The 16,286-nt window shown below is 39.9% G+C and overlaps 1 pseudogene; it reads right to left on the bottom strand.

Annotated features, from left to right (window-relative positions):
* Positions 1-1,761: 1,761 nt before the first annotated feature.
* Positions 1,762-2,542, bottom strand: LOC136140331 (ADP-ribosylation factor 1 pseudogene; annotated as a pseudogene).
* Between the last annotated feature and the right edge of the window lie 13,744 nt (positions 2,543-16,286).

Here is a 16,286-nt window from a genome sequence, read left to right as displayed (position 1 = left end):
AAGGTTCCCTCTTCTCATTCTCCCAACACATATCTTTTGTTTTTTGGTTTCTTTGTTGTTTTTCTTTTTTTAAATATTTTTTTAATATTTCTTAAAATATTTATTTATTTACTTGGCAGCATCGGGTCTTAGTCGGGCACACGGGATTTTCATTGCCACGTGCAGGATCTTCCTTCTGGCGTGTGGCATCTTTCATTGCGGCATGCAGAATCTTTAGTTGCAGCATGTGGGATCTTTTTTAGTTGCGGCATGTGAACTCTTAGTTGTGACATGTGGGACCTAATTCCCTGACCAGGGATCGAACCCTGGGCCCCTGTGTTGGGAGCACAGTCTTAGCCACTAGACCACCAGGGACGTCCCCTGTCTTTTTTTTCTTTTTTTTAGTTAAGAGATTTTATTCTAATAGCTTGTAATTACAGCGCTTGTTTGTCGAAATGAAAACTGAAAACAAGTATACAAAACACTTGATTACTAACTGTGTTTTGAAAGCAGTAAGAGGTTCCACAACACCAAATAAACCAGTTCTGAGGTTTTCCCCAAGATAAAGTTTAACAGCTCCAGCTTCTTCAATGTTTATCAAAATACAAAAGATAAAAGTAGAGGTTATCATTTTTTGATGGCAAATCTGACCGTTGCAGGCTGAGAGAGTGAAAGCACATGTAGACAGGGGCTCCGAAGGGCTGGGGCTCAAGGATGACCACCCGCGCTCCTGCTGGTGAGACCCCAGAGAGCCCGGAGCAGGCAAGCAAGGGGACTGCAGGGCTCCCACTCAAACCAGAGCATTCCAACCTAAGTGCCCATGCTGACCCAAGAAAAGGCTGGGGTTCCTCCAAGGGGTCTGAGAGTGGCGGCTGCAGCCTCCAGCCCATCTCCTGGACGGCCATGTAAGCACAGATGCAAGCACAAACGCTATGGGGTGTGGGATGACCCAAGACAGAGCAAATCACATGGACCCTATCGTGACCATGCAGAATGGATCATAGCTGGTTCTGCCCCGTTTCATGTTCCCAATGGGAAACAGACCACTAGTGGACTGGACTCAGGCCATTACTGCAGAACCTACACTAGGCACATTTCTCCCTTCTGTGTGTTCAAGTGTTCTCCTTATCTTGTACTTGTAACTTTTTTTTTTTTTTTTTTGTGCTACGCGGGCCTCCCACTGCTGCGGCCTCTCCCGTTGCGGAGCACAGGTTCCGGACGCACAGGCCCAGCAGCCACGGCTCACGGGCCCAGCCGCTCCGCGGCATGTGGGATCCTCCCGGACCGGGGCACGAACCCGTGTCCCCTGCATCGCAGGCAGACTCTCAACCACTGCGCCACCAAGGAAGCCCTACTTGTAACTTTTTTTAAATGCACTGAATTTGGGTTAAAAACCAACCACCAAAATGGATCTCAACACAGATCTAAAGCCCAGAGGAGAAGCATCGGGCTTGTCTGACACAGCGACTCCTGGATGACCCGTGTGCCTAAAATCCCTTCTCAGTACTAAACAATGGGTTGGTTTTCTTTTTATAATAAAAAAAAAAATCTGAGTAATATTGCATAGGAGTACCAGAAACTGCTTCATTGCAAACAAAAGCTATTTACATTAAATAAAAACCCAGGTGCAGGCCGCGTCTGCACACTTACAGCGCAGGGAAGCACACTATGACCGACCATGGAGACAGCTTCTGGCACTCACACCCCAGGGGCACGCTTGCCACATGAGAGTAAAGCGAGGGTAGAAGGAGGGAGTGAGAGGGGAGGAGAGAGGAGTACAGCTCACTTCTGGTTCTGGAGCTGATTGGACAGCCAGTCCAGTCCCTCATAGAGCCCATCCCCGCTGGTGGCACAGGTGGCCTGAGTGTACCAGTTCCTGTGGCACAGAGAGTGCAGACCCAGCTTGTCTGTGATCTCAGCTGCATTCATGGCATTGGGGAGGTCCTGTTTGTTAGCAAACGCTGAGCAGAACGGCATCCCTGAGCGCATCTTCTGCCAGCATCCTCATAAGCTCCTCTCGGGCCTCATTCACACGCTCTCTGTCCTTGCTGTCAACCATGAAGATGAGACCTTGTGTGTTCTGGAAGAAGTGGTGCCACAGAGGCCGGATCTTGTCCTGGCCGCCCATGTCCCACACAGTGAAGCTGATGTTCTTGTATTCCACGGTTTCCACGTTGAAGCCTAGAGTGGGAATGGTGGTCACGATTTCACCCAGCTTCAGTTTGTACAGGATAGTGGTCTTTCCCACAGCATCTAGGCCCACCTTGAGAACGCACATTTCTTTTTTGCCAGAAAGGCCCTTGAAGAAGTTTGCAAAGATATGCCCCACGCTGTACACCCATGGGAGCAACACGGGCCAGAGAAACCCTCGGCGGCCGGCGCAGCTGCTACCCCGGCGCAGGCGCTGGTTTCGCTCCCACAAGATGGCGGCTCTGACGGCGCAACCCGTCAGAGTTTTTTTTAAATTATAGCCATCCTGACAGGTGTGAGGTGATATCTCATTGTGGTTTTGATTTGCATTTCCCTGATTACTGGTGATGTTGAGCACCTTTTCATATACCATTTGGCTATTTGTATGTCTTCCTTCAAAACCGATGCATTTCAATGCAACTTTAGAAAATAACGATTTGAAGATGGATTATAGATCTGTAAATATACAAATCTCAAGCAATAGCAATATCAAACATTTGTCAATATTAAACATAATTTAAACCTAGCTAATTTAGCTCTAAAATGATGCAGAAAGAATAGATGTGGCACAGGTACAAGACAAATGAGAAGTCTCAGGAAAAAATAGAGAATATAAAGCTCCACTCTTAAAATCCTTCTATAGTTTCCAGTTACTTAAAGCATAAAGTAAAACACCATAATACATCAAAAACTTTGGCCAAATCTGGACCAAATCAAATTTCTCCCCTTTCTCTCTTTGCATTTGCTTCTCCATCCCTTATACTCAGTGTCTCCTTGTGAATGGAGAGGAACTTCCCCCTACATCTCAGAAGCTGAAACAGCCAAATCTATTACTACAATCACCTAAAACCTTTTTTTACCTGAGGGGGTTTGCAAATGGGTCACACAATCACTGTGTCACACCCAAATCCAAAAGCCCTATGAAATCTCCTCCCATCTCAATATGACTAGGACTCTACATTTTTCAAGGCAAGTTCATCTATTACCTTTACCATCACTAGCAGTGAGTTTATTATTATTAAGTCCACTTTATTTGTGAGAAATCTGATGTTGATAGAGTTTATTTCTTGCAGCTTTATGACGTATACAAAAACTTCACGTATTTAATATGTACAATTAGATGCTGAGAGAGTGTAAATTTCTTACTTGTGTCAAGATAGGACTTAAGAAAGTCCTTCAGCCCATTTCTATGTGGGATAATCAGATCCCAGGAGTTATAAAAAGCAATCTCTAATTCCGTACAGCCTGCTGTATGTTCCCAGAAGGGTGATAGGACTGAAATGCACCCAAAGTGATAAAAGATGGACATAACATCCCCAGGACAACCAACAGGGTTAACTTAAGTTTCTCCTGATTCCCCAGAGCAGCAGGTAAACACACAACACAGACTTAGAATGACAGGTGCTTCTCTGTATAGTCACAGGAACATAAAGGCCAGAGGAGCGGACTGGCCTTCTTCTCGGACCCAGGTTGAGCTTCCTGAAAAATCCTACCTGCCTATGGAGTGCCTCTCCACATATAGGCTGTGTCATTATTGTCTAAGGCTGTGGAAACTGCCCCTCCAAAGGGAAGAATACTCCTGAGTCTCCAACTTCGTATAGCCATCACCATGCTGTTAAATCCTTTATCCTTTACCTACTTTAAAGGGATTTGTGTCTTTTGCGTTTGTCTCTTGATACCTCACTGTCAATCACTTTCTCCCTTGTGAAAAACATGCAGAGAATCACAAAATAAATAAATAGATTTGGTAGTTCAGAAATTCCAATTACATGCCCAATACCCTTCTACTTTCTGCTTAATATGTAAAGGAATCCTGTAATACAAACCTTATAAATCACAGAACTGATCCCAAAGTCTAAAATCAAAAAATAATAAAGGCTTTACTAGTGGGAAGCAGCCACATAGGATAGGGAGATCAGCTCGGTGCTTTGTGTCCACCTAGAGGGGTGAGATAGGGAAGGTGGGAGGGACACACAAGAGGGAGGAGATATGCGGATATATGTTTATGTATAGCCAATTCACTTTCTTATACAGCAGAAACTAACACACCATTGTAAAGCAATTATACTCCAGTAAAGATGTTAAAAAAAAAAAAACCCTATCAGTGAGTGTCAAGTGACAATTAAGCTGCATCTGGTGGCAGGCTTTAAGTCAGAATCCGACACTTGTTTTAGTCCATGAGTAGCCCTCCCATTATTTTATTTACCACCTCCGTCCGCGCCTCTTTCCCACACTGCACACTTGTCTCATTCAGTTTTGGTAAGCCCACAAGCTAACCCTAGCCAAAATGAGTAAAAAACAAATGTCTCTGGAGAGCTTCTTTGAAAAGGGGGAAAGACCCAATGATGAGACAGCAGAAGACTCTAAGACTGCATTTAAAAGAAATCTGCATTTACAAGAAAATACCAAAAGTCCTACTTAAATTCGTTGCAACAGGTGATTCACATTATCCAAGCCCACTTTGTATAATATGTGGCTACCGGCTATCCAACAAAGCCATGAAACCTTCAAAACTACTCACCTGTCTCAGCTTTCAAAAGAGTTTGAGCATTACTTCCCAACCACAAAAGACCCCTGAACTGGGAAGGAATGGATCCGTGACCCATTTGTGAATAAGCCTGGTGAATCAATTTTGTCTGTGCTAGAAGAGGATCAACTGCTTGAGATCCCAAATGACGGTGGCCCTAAAAGTCTGTTTGAGACAACTTCAAATCTCCATACGTTCTGGATTAAAGTCCAGGCAGAATATCCTGAGATTGCCACAAAAGCACTGAAAAGCCTGCTTCCATTTCCAACGTCCTATCCTTGTGAAGCAGGGTTTTCTGCAGTGACAGCGACCAAAACGAGATCACGGAGTAGACTGGACATAAGCAACACACGTCAGGTATCACTGTCTCCCATCGCCCCCAGATGGGACCATCTAGTAGCAGGAAAACAAGTTCAGGGCTCCCACTGATTCTGCACTATAGTGAATTGTATAATTATTTCATTATATATTACAATGTAATAATAATAGAAATAAAGTGCACAATAAATGTAAAAAAAAGAAAAGAAAAAAGCTTTAAAGTTGTTGACGGAACTCTGTTTCTGATTAGGATGTAGAACAGTGCAAAAGACCATCATCTCCATGGTAACAACAAGAAAAACAAAATTACTTTTCTATAAAGCTATCAAAGAGCCGTGACAAAAAAGCAAAGAAGCCTTAATGAACTATGATACAGAGAGAGACAAGCAAAGAGCCGCAGATGCTTCCACACTTAGCAGCAAATTCCAATCTGACTTTGCAAATTCCAAGCAAACTTGCCAGAGATGGAAGGGAGAGGGATTAGGAGAAACCAGCAGGTTTTAACAGTGAGGACAGGCAAAAGACAGAACCTATGATAGCTCAAATACAAAAAGAACTGTTCAGGCCAACACAGCTCCAATCTCCCACACGCTAGGAATTTTTCTGAGAAAGTAGCAGAAATAATTATGAGGATAGGGCTAGCTAAAAGACAGAACATTTTTTGGCCATTTCATGGTGCTCAGATCCCAGGACCCTGTAAAACTTGAATCCGTAAGTAAATCATAAGCAACTAAGCTAAAAATCAAACGCTTTCAAGTTCAAACTTGGGAAAATCAAAAGGATTAATTTGTCCCTTAGTTGTAGCAACAGTAGTAAAGAACATCGGGGGTTTCCCTATCTTGGCTCTTGTAAATAATGCTGTGATTAACATAGGAGTGCACATATCTTATCAAATAGGAGTTTTCATATTCTTTGGATAAATATTCAGAAGTACAGTAGCTGGACCAATGATACTTCTATCCTTAATTTTTTGCGGACACTCCATACTGTTTTCCATAGTGGCTACACCAATTTACGTTACCACCAACAGTGTAGGAGGGTTTCCTTTTTTCCACATCCTCTCCAACACTTGTCATTTCTTTCCTTTTTGATGATAGCTATTCTAAGGGGTGTGAGGTGATATCTCATTGTGGTTTTGATTTGCATTTCCTTTATAATTAGTGATGTTGAACATCTTTTCATGTGCCTGTTGGCCATCTGCATGTTTTCTTTGAAAAAGTGTTTGTTCAGCTCCTCTGCCCATTTTTTAATTGGATTGTTTGGTTTTTTGTCATCGTATTGTATGAGTTCTTTACATATTTTGGAATACTAACCCTGTATCTGAGATATGATTTGCAAATATATTCTCCCATTCAGTAGGTTGTCTTTTCACCTTGTCAATGGTTTCCTTTGCTGTGCAGAAGCTTTTTCGTTTGATTAGGTCTCACTTGTTTATTTTTTATTTTGTTTCCCTTGACTGAGGAGACATGCGAAAAACATATTGCTAAGACCCATGTCAAAGAGCGTACTGCCTATGTTTTCTTCTAGGAGCTTTATGGTAAGCATACAATCTAAGTGTCTATCAATGAATGAATGGATAAAGAAGATGTGATACATATATACACAATGGAATACTCCTCAGCCACAAAAAAAAATAAAAAAAGATGAGATTTTGCCGTTTGTGACAACATGGCTGGACCTTAAAGGTATTATGTTAAGTGAAATAAGTCAGATGGAGAAAGACAAATATAATATGATTTCACTCATATGTGGGCTATAAAAAAATTAAAGTTTTTGATTAATTTTTATTGGAGTATAGTTGATTTACAATGTTGTGTTAGTTTCTGCTGTACAGCAAAGTGAATCAGTTATACATACACATATATCCACTCTTTTTTAGATTCTTTTCCCATATAGGTCATTACAGAGTACTGAGTAGAGTTCCCTGTGCTATACAGTAGGTCCTTATTAGTTATCTATTTTATATATAGTAGTGTGTATGTCAATCCCAATTCCCAATTTATCCTTCCCCCCCTTTCCCCCTTGGTAACCATAAGTTTGTTTTCTCCATCTGTGACTCTATTTCTGTTTTGTAAATAAGTTCATTTGTACTGTTTTTTTAGATTCCACATATAAGTAATATCATATGATATTTGTCTTTCTCTGTATCACTTACTTCACTCAGTATGACAATCTCTAGGTCCATCCATGTCGCTGCAAAAAGAAATAAATGAACAAACCAAACCAAACCAACAAACCAAAAAATAACAACCACATAGAGTTGTGGTTACCAGAGGGGAAGGGTGGGGTGGGTGAAATGGGTGAAGGGAATCAACTGCATGTTGATGGATGGATTTTTGGTAGTGAGCACACTATAGTGTACACAAAAGTACTGGAGTCAGACAAGTACAACAGTCAGACAAGAAAAAGAAATAAAAGGTATTTAAATTGGAAGGGGGGACTTCCCTGGTGGTCCAGTGGATGGGACACCATGCTCCCAGTCCAGGGGGCCCAGGTTCGATCCCTGGTCAGGGAGCTGGATCCCACATGCATGCCGCAAGTAGGAAATCCACATGCCGTAACTGAGAAGTCCACATGTCACAACTAAAGATCCCGCATGCCACAACTAAGAAGTCCACATGCTGCCACGAAGATTCTGTGTGCTGCAACAGAGACCTGGTGCAGCCAATAAATAAATAAATAAATTGGAAGGGAAGAGGTAAAATTGTCATTATATGCAGATGACATGATACTATATATAGAAAACCCCAGACTCCACACAAAAACTACTAGAACTGATAAATGAATTCAGCAAGGTAGCAGGATACAAGATTAACATTCAGAAATCAGTTGCATTTCTTTACACTAACAATGAAATATAAGAAAGGGAATGTAAAGAAAATACCTTTTAAAATCACATCCCCCAAAATAAAATACTTAGGAATAAACCTGACCAAGGAGGTGAAAGACTTATTTGCTGAGAACTATAAAACATTAATAAAGGAAAATGAAGATGACTCAAAGAAATGGAAAGATATCCCATGCTCTTGGATTTGAAGAATCAATATTGTTAAAATGGCCACACTACTGAAAGCAATCTACAGATTTAATGTAATCCCTATCAAATTACCCATGACATTTTTCACAGAACTAGAACAAATAATCTTAAAATTTATATGGAACCATAAAAGACCCAGAATTGCCAAAGCAATCCTGAGGAAAAAAGAACAAAGCAAGAGGCATAACTCTCCCAGACTTCAGATAATACTACAAAGCTACAGTAATCAAAACAGCATGGTGTTGGCACAAAAACAGACATATGGATCAATGGAACAGAATAGAGAGCCCAGAAATAAACCCACACACCTACGGTCAATTAATCTTCAACAAAGGAGGCAAGAATATACAATGGGAAAAAGTCTCTTCAGCAAGTAGTGTCAGGAAAGTTGGACAGCCTCATGTAAACCAATGAGGTTAGAACACACCATTTCACCATACACAAAAATAAATTCAAAATGGCTTAAAGACTTAAACATAAGACCTGACACCATAAAGCTCCTAAAAGAGAACATAGGCAAAACATTCTCTGACATAAATCATACCAATTGTTTCTTAGGTCAGTCTCCCAAGGCAATAGAAATAAAAACAAAAATAAACAAATGGGACCTAACCAAACTTACAAGCTTTCACCCAGCAAAGGAAACCATAAACAAAACGAAAAGACAACCAACTGAAGGGGAGAAAATATTTGCAAATGATGCGACCGAAAAGGGCTTAATTTCCAAAATATACAAACAGCTCATACAACTCAGCAACAACAAAGCAAACAGCCCAATCAAAATATGGGCAGACGGAGATGGAAAGAACCGAAGCGCCCATCATCGGACGAATGGATAAAGAAGATGTGGCACATATACACAATGGAGTATTACTCAGCCTTAAAAAGAAATGAAATTGAGTTATTTGTAATGAGATGGATAGACCTAGAGTCTGTCATACAGAGTGAAGTAAGTCAGAAAGAAAAAGACAAATACCGTATGCTAACACATATATATGGAATTTAAGGGGAAAAAATGTCATGAAGAACCTAGGGATAAGACAGGAATAGAGGCACAGACCTACTGGAGAACGGACTTGAGGATATGGGGAGGGGGAAGGGTGAGTTTTGACAGGGCGAGAGAGAGTCATGGACATATACACACTAACAAACGTAGTAAGGTAGACAGCTAGGGGGAAGCAGCCGCAAGGCACAGGGATATTAGCTCGGGGCTTTGGGACAGCCTGGAGGGGTGGGATGGGGAGAGTGGGAGGGAGGGAGACGCAAGAGGGAAGACACATGGGAGCATATGTATATGTATAGCTGATTCACTTTGTTATAAAGCAGAAACTAACACACCATTGTAAAGCAATTATACCCCAATAAAGATGTTAAAAAAATATATATATATATATGGGCAGAAGACTTAAATAGATATTTCTCCAAAGAAGAAATACAAATGGCCAATAGGCACATGAAAATATGCTCAACATTATTAAAGAAATGCAAATCAAAACTACAATGAGGTACCACCTCATACCAGTCAGAATAGCCATCATTAAAAACTCTACAAATAACAAACGCTGCAGAGGATGTGGAGACAAGGGAACCATCCTACACTGTTGGTGGGAATGTAAGTTGGTGCAGCCACTATGAAAAACAGTATGAAGATTCCTCAGAAAACTAAAAATAGAATTACCATATGATCCAGCAATTCCATTCCTGGGCATATATCCAGACAAAACTCTAATTCAAAAAGATACATGCACCCCTATGTTCATAGCAGCACTATTCACAATAGCTAAGACATGGAAACAACCTAAATGTCCATCGACAGATGAATGGATAAAGAAGATGTGGTACATGTTTACAATGGAATACTACTCAGCCATAAAAAAGAATGAAATAATGCCTTTTGCAGCAACATTGATACAACTAGAGATTATCATAGTAAGTGAAGTAAGTCAGAAAGAGAAAGACATATGATATCACTTATATGTGGAATCTAAAATATGACACAAATGAACCTATCGATGAAACAGAAACAGATTCACGGACATAGAGAACAGACTTGTGGTTGCCAAGGGGGAAGGGGTTGGAGGAAGGATGGAGTGGGAGGTTAACAACAAGGTCCTACTGTATAGCACAGAGAGCTGTATTCAATATCTTATGATAAACCATAATGGAAAAGAATATTAAAAAAAGAATATATATATATGTATAACTGAATCACTTTGCTGTACAGCAGAAATTAACACTATATTGTAAATCAACTATATTTCAATAAAAAAATTAAATTAAAAATTTGGAGTGGTGAGCACACTATAGTGTATACAGAAGTAGAAATATAATGTTGTACATGTGAAACATAATGTTATAATATATACAGTGTTATACATATAAATTTATATAATGTTACTACAATAAAATTTTAATTAAAATTAATTAATTAATAATAAATAAAGTAAGTTGGTGGTTGAGCTGAAGGACAAAGTGAGATCTCCTAAATTATAATTGAATCAGCTATAAACTAAGACTAACTGCAACTGTAATCCAGCTCTGACCCAGACTGAAGTAAGTGGAATCTAAAAGAATAGACCTGGGGGCTTTCCTGGTGGCGCAGTTGTTGAGAGTCCGCCTGCCGATGCAGGGGACATGGGTTCGTGCCCTGGTCCAGGAAGATCCCACATGTCGCGGAGCGGCTGGGCCCGTGAGCCATGGCCGCTGAGCCCGCGCGTCCGGAGCCTGTGCTCTGCAACGGGAGAGGCCACAACAGTGAGAGGCCCGCGTACCGCAAAAAAAAAAAAAAAGAATAGACCTGGTATTGGCTGCCTGGTTGAAGGAAGTTCTTGCACTCTCTGAGAATAGAGAAAAGAAGTAAAATCATCATATTTCACTTATGACTGTTCTTTAATGACTGGTATACAATAAAAGTTTATAAGACATGTAAAGAAGCAGGTGAATTGACCCATAATCAAGAGAAGGAAATTCAATAAAGAAAGACTTACTGGGACTTCCCTGGTGGCACAGTGGTTAAGACTCCGCACTCCCAATGCAGAGGACCCAGGTTCAATCCCTGGTCAGGGAACTAGATACCACATGCATGCCGCAACTAAGAGTTCATATGCCACAACTAAGGAGCCCACATGCCACAACTAAGGAGCCCACCTGCCGCAACTAAAACCTGGCACGACGAAATAAAAATAAATAATTTTTTTAAAGACTTACTAATGACTCTGAAATCTACAGACAAAGACTTTAAAACAAGTGTTATAAATATGTTAAATAATTGAAAGAAAAAGATAAATCGAATGAGTTTAGAGATAGTGGATTTTATGAGGGATCTATAAACTTAAATAAAATTCACATTATTGAGCTAAAAAAAACAATTGTTTTAATAACTGAATACTGCTGGAGGCTGCAGTCCCTCTCTGCCTGGGCCTCTCCACACTGCTGCATGCGCTTTTGCACAGTATGGTCATCGTATTCCAAGAGTAAGTGCCCCAAGAAACAGGCAGTAGAAGCTTCCAGTTTCTATTGTCAACAAGCACAGAACCCAGATTCAAGGATGGAGACACAGACCTCAGTTCTCAGTGGGAGGAATGTCACAGAATTTGGGGGCCATTATTGAACCCACCACAACAAGAGAATGGATAAACAAACCACGGTCTATAGATGTGAAGTATTTCTACTCAGCAATTAAAAAAGGATGGACTATTAATTCACACAACATGGATGTATTTCAAAAACATTATGTTTAGTGAAAGAATCCAGACTCATAGGGAATAAATACCAAATCATTCCATTTACATAAAGTTCAAAAACAATCAAAACTAACTTACAATGAGAGATATCAGAAGAGTACTTGCCTCTTGGGGAGCAATGGACTGAAACAGGGTACTCAGAAGCTTTGAAGGTGATGAAATATTCTATATCTTTATTCCCACATTGGCTTCATAGGTTTATACGGGTGTCAAAGCTCACTGAACTGTACACTTAAGACCTTTGCATTTTACTGTATATAAATTAGACTGAAATAGAGCTGTTCAAACACAAATAAAAAATTATTGAATGGACATATATATATACACTACCAAATGTAAAATAGATCGCTAGTGGGAAGCAGCCTCATAGTACAGGGAGATCAGCTCGGTGCTTTGTGACCACCTAGAGGGGTGGGATAGGGAGGGTGGGAGGGAGGGAGACGCAAGAGGGAAGACATATGGGAACATATGTATATGTATAGCTGATTCACTTTGTTATAAAGCAGAAACTAACACACCATTGTAAAGCAATTATACTCCAATAAAGATGTTTAAAAAAAAAAAGAAATTTTCATGGCAAAAAAAAACAATTATTGAAACACAAGCACTTATGTGGTTCTGGATTGGATAGTGATTTGTACAAACCAGCTATAAAAAATATAACTGGAACACTTGGAAATAGTTTATTATGTTTCAGATATTAGGTGAGATAAAATTTACTCATCTGTAGAGACCAAGATAGTTAACTGAAAAAAGCATATCATAAAACAATGTGTACAGTATGATCACTATGGTTAAAAATACTACAGAGGTTTATTAGGGAAGTGAAAATGCTCTCTATCATACTGTCATGGTGGATACGTCATTATACAGTTGTCTAAACACATAGAATGTACAACACCCAGAACGAACTTTAATGTAAACTATGGACTTTGGTTGATAATGATGTGTCAATATAGGTTCATCAGTTGTAACATATGTACACACTCTGGTGGGGGATCTTGATAGTGAGGTAGGCTATGCCTGTGTTGGGAGAGGGGGTGTATGGGAAGTCTCTATATCTTAATTTTCTGTGACCCTAAAACTGCTCAAAAATGTCTTAAAAATATAGATAGACACATAATATTACTCCCATATATTCTTAGGGAAAATGTAGGTGGAGTGTTACTAGAGTGTTACTGTGGTAATCTCTGTGCCGTGGGAATGTATGTTTTTATTTTATATTTTTGTTTGCATGGCATTTCTTATAGAAGTACTGCTTCTATAATAATAAAGGTTTACATAATAAACTTGCATTTTGTTTGTGAAAACAGGGTTGAAAATTCTTTTCTAAAACTCTGTTCCCAAAATACGCCATTTTTACCTAGTATAATTTCAATTAGACTATAGTATGTGCAGTATTTAGTATAAGATTGAGTAAAACATAACAGGTAACCTTTCTGAAACCCTTAATATATGCCAATCACCGTGTTTTGCTCTTGCATTTAAACCTTGCAACAGCTGTGTGAGAAAGGTGCTATTACTTTTCCCATTTGCAGATGAGGAGCCTGAGGCCCAACACAGTCGCCAAACTAAAAGAAGTCAGACTCCCCCCTTGTCATCATCACCCCTATGCAATCAGTCACAGTGTCCATGCGACATGTGCATAATCTCCTTCATTCTCAAAGCACTATTTTGAGATTGCAACGGCTCATCTGGTGAAACCAAGGATCCTAAGAAGTGGAATAACTTGCCCGAGGTCACAAGCCAGCCACTGGCATAGCCAGTGATATGAAAGCAGGTGTGTCTGCTATTGACCAGCAACTGCTACACTGAATCCCTGGCTTTATCAGCAGGACACAGTGTTTTCATGTGAAGCCCTAGCAGAGACTATAACACCATGCTTCCACTGCACAACTTGTAAAATGCCCAGAGAAGAGAAGAGATTTTTTTTTTTTTTTTTTTTTTTTTTTTTTTTTTGCGGTACGCGGGCCGCTCACTGTTGTGGCCTCTTCCGTTGTGGAGCACAGGCCCCGGACGCGCAGGCTCAGCGGCCATGGCTCACAGGCCTAGCCGCTCCGCGGCATGTGGGATCTTCCCGGACCGGGGCACGAACCCACGTCCCCTGCATCGGCAGGCGGACTCTAAACCACTGCGCCACCAGAGAAGCCCAGAAAATAGATATTTATAAATGGTTGTTGGAAGCAAATGCGTCCATCCATTTCTTTATAATCCAGAGCTAAAGCCCGATCATCAGGACATTGCATGTTCAGAACATATTATCCTGGCCTGCTGCAAAATTGCTTTCCCTGATTTCAACGTTCTGTCCTCAGCACCTACTGAGGGATGAGTCAAGAAAACATTCCACAAATCCCACAAACGTGTTTGCGACAAAGAAGTCATAAGTGAACATTTTTACCTTGTCTCTCTTACTCTCCTGTTGATAAGGCGAAGCTCCCAATGAGAACTATCCTTTAAAATTAGGTACTGGGTGAAACTTTACATTCCTTGAGAATTTTCCTTAGCATTTATTTTATTGTTTTATTTTAAAAACACTCAAATAGTGCTTACCTTGTGCCAGCCACTGTTCTAAATGCTTTACTAATACTGGCACATTTGATTTAATCCTCATAACATGCCTATATAACGAAGTTACTTCTAACATTCTTATTAAGCTTATGAAGAAATGGAGGCACAGGGTGATTACTTAATTTGCCTAAGGTCATATGGTTAAAAAGCATTTTTCTTCCTTACTTACAATTTGAAAACAAATGTGTTTTCTTTCTCACTGGGCTTGCTAAGAGGTTTGGAAGAGAATTTTTAACCGAACCCTAGAATTTTTGGAGGATTCTTTACCTGTAAACATGCATTTTGTTTTCCTTTGAAGTTCTAATACTGCATTGTATGTTGCATTTTCTTTGTTCCTGGATGGATAGATACAGGAATAAAAATAAGAATGGAGCCAAAGACTGAGATCTAGATAAAACTACAATTATGTGTGCAATTCCTATATGCTAAGACAAGTACTTTGTAACATTAAGTCAAGGGGAAAGAATCATTTCTGTATTTGGTTAAAGGTTTAATATAAGTTCAAGTTAAATTCTGAAACAAAGATATAAAGGTAATTCAAATAAGAGACTAAATATGTTTAGGCAAAAGGGAGGAGAATGGTAATTTTTAATATAATTTTTAACAAATAATGGTAATTTTTTAATGCACAAATTCAATGAGTTCAGAAGAAAAGGTAAAAGTATATACAGGAGTTTGTCATACTGCCCAGAGCTTATTGTTTTTTAAAGCAATTTTTCTTGTACAAGGTCCAGAAAAGCAATAAATTTAACAAGGCACAGGAAAGCAATCAGGAGCCCAGGTATAAAGACCACATACTAGAACACAGTGACACTATGAAATACCTGTTCTTGTCTTTTGTTGCAAATAAGATCCTTCAGCAACAACAGATTTTCATTTGTAATCATTCACAGCCAATTCCAATTTAGTGCAGATGTGAGTTTAGCTCTGCAGCTGAACCAAAGCTCCTTCACATGGGGAAGTATTTTTCAATTTTTTCTCTATGATATTCCTTTGTGAGAAAAGGGATGAGAAGAACTGTTCCCGTGGGCAGTGGAAGGCATCTGTGAAAAGAAACACCCATTTATTTGGATGCTATTTCTTTATCAAGTTACTTATTCACTGATCATCCCCTCTAGGAAACGTGCTAAAGATATTGCCAATATTATTTCATCAGCATAGGAGTTGAGAAACCAGGTGAACATTTCTCTGACCAAAAGTATTACATTTTCCAGGCAACAATCTCACCTGTGTATGGGAAGTGGTGAGAGTCTGCTTCCAGGGATACCTGTGTGTTTTAGCCTCCTCAGGCTGCATTAACAAATACCACAGGCTTGGTGGCTTCAACAAAGCAGTTTTTCTCACAATTCTGGAGGCTAGAAGTCTGAGATCAAGGTGTCAGCAGGGTTGATTTCTTCTGAGGCCCCTCTCCCTGGCTTGTAGATGGCCACCTTCTCCCTGTGTCCTCACATGGTCTTCCCTCTATATGTGCCCGTGTCCTAATTTCTGCTTCTTATATTGGGTTAGGACCCACCCTAATGACCTCATTTTAACTTAATTGCCTCTTTTAAAACCCCATCTCCAAATACAGTCACATTCTTAGGTACGGTTAAGACTTAAACATGTGAATTTTAGGAGATCTAATTCAGCTCATAAGACAATGTGGACACGTGTGCTTCCTCATCTCTCTACCATGTTTTAAACAGACTAGGTATTTTGCGGCCGAGACATCAATCACAGCAGCCCCATTTCTCAGAAGCCACATGAGTAACTTAAAAAGCTGATGATTTTCTGCCAAAAGCCAGAAGACTTAAGATTTTGACTATAAAATAAAGAGCTCAGTTTTTTAAACTCATATGTGACATAAATATGAATTGAGAAAATATCCCAAATTAGAAAATCAGAATAATAGTAATAAAAGTGACATTTTAATTTCTGAGGCCCC

The sequence above is a fragment of the Phocoena phocoena genome, chromosome 20, assembly GCF_963924675.1.
Source record: "Phocoena phocoena chromosome 20, mPhoPho1.1, whole genome shotgun sequence".
Lineage (NCBI taxonomy): Eukaryota > Metazoa > Chordata > Mammalia > Artiodactyla > Phocoenidae > Phocoena > Phocoena phocoena.
Note: the sequence above shows the minus strand (reverse complement) of the source record. Positions and strands in the feature narration are given on the sequence as shown.